The following is a 6000-nucleotide window of genomic DNA, read 5'->3' on the forward strand; positions in this document are numbered from 1 at the left end:
TAAGTCCATATAAACTTACCCTTCTATGTTATTTTTTTTTTTTTTTTATTTTTTTTGTAGAGACAGAGTCTCGCTTTATGGCCCTCAGTAGAGTGCCGTGGCCTCACACAGCTCACAGCAACCTCCAACTCCTGGGCTCAAGCGATTCTCTTGCCTCAGCCTCCCGAGTAGCTGGGACTACAGGCACCCGCCACAACGCCCGGCTCTTTTTTTGTTGTTGCAGTTTGGCCGGGGCTGGGCCTGAACCCGCCACCCTCGGCATATGGGGCCAGCGCCCTACTCACTGAGCCACAGGCGCCGCCCCCTTTTATGTTATTTTTGACATATATTTTGCTTTTACATAACTTATGAATCCTGTTTTATAATGAGTATATTTTTGGTGAAAGTCATTATACTGTTAAAGAAAAATAAAGTAGGGTGGTGCCCGTGTCTCAAAGGAGTAGGGCGCTGGCCCCATATACTGGAGGTGGCAGGTTCAAACCAGCCCTCACCAAAAAAAAAAAAAAAAAACCAAAAAGAAAAATAAAGTAAATTAAAAAAAGAAGTAGAGAAATAAAAGAATAGATTTTTATATTTACCTTAACATTTACATCTAGGGTTCTTCCTTTCTTCCTGTAGTTCTGAATTGCTATGGCATTTCATTGTGCTGGAGTTGTAAGATAAAATACTATTATTTTTTATAGGCAAGTATCCTGGCAACAAATTTAATTAGCTTTAATTTATCATATGTTACCTTAATTTTACTTTCTTTCTTGTGATGGGATACTTTTATCAGCTGTAAAATTCTGAGCTGACATTTTTTTTCTTTCAGTATTTTAAAAATACTGTTTCACTGTTACCTATCTTTTTTATAGATACATGTATGAAGAAAACTGTCCTTTATTTTACCATTATCTTTTCCTTTTTCAGCAGTTTTTCTTTATCAGAGTTTGTCAAAAGTCAAAAGTCAAAAAGTCAAAAGTCCAAAGTATTTTGACTAAGGTTAAGTAGAGCTTTCTCTACACATAAGTGGCTTGGAGTTCACTGAAAGGAAAGGACAAATTCGGTAAAAATTTAACTATTATTTCTCCAGTTTTTGCCCTATAATTTGTAAGCTAAGCAGTTTGCATTGTCCACTAGTCAGTGAGTCTATTTTTTTCACTTTTTCTATTCTATTCTTCCTATCGAGCCATTTCTTTGAATTTCTTTTTTCATTCCTTGACCTTTCAGGTTTCCACTTCTAATATTTTTCTTTAGTTTATTACTGAATTTTTCAGTTCAGATATTAGTTTCTTAGTTCTGGAATTTTCATGTTTCTTTTTAAATAATCTTTAATACTCTACTGGCTTCATTATCTCATCAATCATAAAACACAAAAACAAACAACACTCTGATTGAAATCCATGACCATATTTGTAATAGCTATTGTCCTTTAGAGTCCCTTTTCTGCTAATATCAGCATCTCAATCATTGAGGGATTTGTTTCTATTAAACAATCTTATTTGTAATTATGATCCACGTTTTCTCTGTAGAGTTACATATTTAATATTTTTATATTGTATGGTGGAAATTATGAGTGATATAAAATGTTTGAAATTGTGTTGTTTTCCTTTAAGAAGTATTGAATTTTATTTTGGCAGACACTTGGTCCTAATGGTTGTCTTTGACACTGAAGAAGCTAGGTTTTTGGTTTTTAAGGCAGGTCTACATGATATGGGTCTTCCACCTACTGTCACACGTTAATAGTGTCTCAGCTGGATACCCAGGGTTTTAGCAAAATCCCTCCCCTTCTCTAGAGTGTGAAACCCAGCATTTCACAGCATTTCTGCTATTCTCACTGTGCCACTGTAACTGGTCTCTGGTAACTACAGGAAACCTAGATACTATTTTTAGGCAGATCCCTGATGCAGATGTTGAGGCATAAAAATGCTGCTCCTATATATGGCCAGATTTATATTTATTTTCAATGGGGAAATTAATTTAGTGCCAGTAATATTCTAACATGATTGAAAACAAAAATCCATTCTCCAAGTTTTTCTGCACATATGTCATCTACCACATGATAGTTGCTTGGACAACAGTGCTTTTAAGATACATCTTGATTTCATATTTTATTTTTATTTCAGATTAGTACATGGGTACAAATGATTAGGTCACATTGTTTGTGTTTGTCAGGTGAAATTCCAATGTGTAGTTGAGCCTTTCATGAGCTGTGAAATGTTAGGCAAAAATCTGAATTCCTTAGATTCTGTGGAATATGGGTAACTAGCTTTTTGGAAGACAATCTGGAGTTGGAAGTCTCTCAATTTTTGCAAGTAACTGAAGAAAACCCAAACAAAGAACAAATGGATTTGACCGACTGGGACCTATGTCGAGTACATGATGCTATGTGTTAAAACAAACTCAGATGCATTCATTTCTTCACCATCTACTGCTCCACATGGAGACACTGTAATATAATAGATTTGCCATATAAATGAATTTTAGTATTTTTTCTCAAGTTTGCTACATGTCTTTTGGGCAAGTTACTGTTTATTAATTTATTTATTTTTTGTTACTTAACTTAGTCTTACTTGGGAATCATAATAACACAGTGTAGACTTTTTATTTGTTTATTTATTTAGTTATTTATTTTTAGAGAGAGAGTCTCACCTTATTGCCCTCGGTAGAGTGCCATGGCATCACAGCTCACAGCAACCTCTCCAACTCCTGGGCTTAGGTGATTCTCTTGCCTCAGCCTCCCAAGGTGCTGAGACTATGGGCGCCCACCACAACGCCCGGCTACTTTTTGTTGTAGTTTGGCCAGAGCCGAGTTTGAACCTGCCACCCTCGGTATATGGAGCCAGCGCCCTACCCACTGAGCCACAGGTGCCTTCCACATTGTAGAGATTTTTGAAAACTGTATTTTCTTATTCTATAATTTACCAGCAACAAAACATATTTAACTCTTAACTACAAGCAATGTGTTTTGACCAATGCGTACACCTATATACACACACTACAATTGAGATAGAAAATTTACAACACCCCTAAAATTCCTTTTTATCCCTTAGCAAACAGTTTCTTCCATGGATGCCAAGCCCCTGATTATCACTGATCGGCTCTCCTAACCCCCAATTTTTTTAAATGTATTTTACTATTTCACATAAATGGAATCAAGTAGATATTTTCTTTTGTGTATAGAACCTTTGATTTCAGTATGTTGTTTGGAGAATGTGCCCTTGGTGAAGGACACCTGTGTCTGTTTTGCCTTCATAATTAGACTAAATATTAATACTAATTGAGCTCGTGTACATGGTACATCTAATTCATATTTATAACTCTTGGATACAAGAAAGTGAACATCTAGGAAAATGGAAAGCAAAAGGTAGATAAAATAATTTTATTTTTACCTTCTTTGTTTTCAAGTGTTGACAAATAAATGACATATTGCTAAATTACTTGCTCACCCAGTTTTCCATAAAATATTAATTTTTAATTCTTAATTCAAACACTTTGAATTAACTCTACTACAACTCATTATGAGGTCTCATACAAATTGCTTACTGGATTTTATAATTTCACCATTTTTGTATTCTGTGGATGGTGTTGTGCAATGCACAATTCATACTTAAAAGGTATCCCAGGAACATCGAAGTCCATGAATTATGTCATTTTTTTACATCTTTATTAATTGCTCTATTCATTTAACTGGAATAATTGGGGACCTAAAGTGCAAAACTCACCTGAGAATAATCTCCTGATCAACCAAAGCAATTGCTTCAAATGATTGTTAAACTGATGCAATCACATTGCTCACATCTTGAGTCTATTGGGTGCGAGTCTGTGCCAGTTATTGTTTTTCCCTGGAGTTATCTTTTGAAGTAACATTGTCATTATTTCTTCAGGGTGTGTTGAAAAAATACTTTGGGGAAAAATGCTCCAAATTACAGCTTGGGTATAAATCATTCTCCATAACTCATAGCTTTGACCACTGGTGTCCCTGGGAGAATCTTCCCTGGGTCAGGTAGGAATGGAAATTCTGACTTGTATACTTACTTGTATTTTCTCTTTTCGTTTTAGTTTTAGATTTTTGTCAGGAGCAGTCAGATGATGACAAAAGCTTGAATGCAGTCTTAGATTTTTAGTTAATAAAAATGAGTTAATATGTGTGTTTTATCTAGATTGGTCACTAGAAATGATGGTTTAATTAGAATTATACACTGGCAATAGCCATTTTACAAGTAGCATTCTTACTTTCACTCAAGGATTGAACGCACAATGCAAACCATTTTGGGAAAAACAACTGATTGTTTATCTTATTAATACTTTTAGAATAATATTTGTTTTAAGAGAAACCCACGTGGCGCCTGTGGCTCAGTGGGTAAGGTGCCGGCCCCATATACCGAGGGTGGCAGGTTTGAACCAAGCCCCTGCCAAACTGCAACAACAATAACAAAAATAGCTGGGCATTGTGGTGGGCACCCCAGCTACTTGGGAGGCTAAGGCAAGACAATTGCTTAAGCCCAGGAGTTGGAGGTTGCTGTGAGGTGTGGGATGCCACGGCACTCTACTGAGGGCGATTAACTAAAAACTGTCTCCACAAAAATAAAAAAAAAAAGGAAACCCCTCCAAAAAAAGTTAACTTACTAAATGTAGACTGTTAATGTTTTAACACAATAACTAAGAAAAAGCCAGAAAGGATATGTTAACCAGTAGAATGAAAAATTTCAAATTGTATACAAACCAGTGCATGGTACCCCATGATTGCATTAATGTACACAGCTATTATTAATTAATAAAAAAAAATTTGAAAGAAATTTTATTCTTTTTTCCTGGCCAAATAGTATTCCACTCTATCATGGATGGGCCGGGAAGATGTTACATTAAGTAAAATCATCTAGAAACATAAAGTTAAAAACTATATATATTCTTATTCATATGTGGAAGCTAGAAAAGGTCATCTCACAAAAATAAAGAGTAGAACAGAGAATACTAGAGCATGGAAAGGAGAGGAAGCAAGAGGGACAGGGAGAGATTTTTTAGGGAATATAAAATTACAGCTATGTAGGAAGAATAGGTTCTAGGGGTATATAAGACTATAGGATAATTGTAGTTAATAGTACATTATACACTAATAGTTTCAAATACTTAGAGGGAAGATATTGAGTGTTCCTAACAAAATAAATGATAAATTATTCAAGTTAAGAGTTATGCTCATTTCTCTGATCTGAAATTAGCATATCAATTAATTTATTATAGGTATACATTACAAGTATCAAAGTAAATCTCACCATGTACAACATAAATATGTATAATTATATATCATTTAAAAATATAAAGCAAAAGGAAAAATCAAAAAAGACATGAATTCAAGAAGAAATTTTACTTATTTTTGCAAAAATAGCATTTTATGGAGCTTTATATATCTATCATTAAGTCATTGGAGAGAGAAAATTGGAGGAAAGATTTGAAATTGACTCAGAAGTGCATGAGTAGGTAGGATTGGTAAGCTCATGAATGCAAAATATGAATGTTATAAATGACGGACATTTTATAAATTATTTAATCAATGTCAGAAATAAGATGAAGACTCTATTACCATCATAGGAAAGTCACTGTATACAGGAAAATAGATTTCTAAACAAAGACGCAAAAGAATTGTACTGACTTTTCTTGGGTGAATATGAAGCCACAATGCATATCATGACATAGAATTTAGGTTCATGTGTTGTAATCAGGTAATGTGCCCTTGTCCTTGAATTAGTGAGACATTGGAGTAAGAAACCAAGAGAGGAGGAAGGCTCTATAGTATGGAGTGGAGAAGGGAGGGTCTTCTTTCTGGGAAATCAGCTTTCAAGTGAGGCACTTGGCTCAACGAAGACAAGATTGTCCCACTTGCCTTCATTTCCTACATTATTATTATTATTATTATTATTGGCTTAGCTACATCTTAATGTCCAGTTGGAGTGGCTCTTGGGGCAATTACCAAAATTAAACTTCACTCATCCTTACTTCTGTTTTATGTGGCTTTTCCTTGAC

The sequence above is a fragment of the Nycticebus coucang genome, chromosome 14, assembly GCF_027406575.1.
Source record: "Nycticebus coucang isolate mNycCou1 chromosome 14, mNycCou1.pri, whole genome shotgun sequence".
In the NCBI taxonomy this organism is placed as follows: Eukaryota; Metazoa; Chordata; class Mammalia; order Primates; family Lorisidae; genus Nycticebus; species Nycticebus coucang.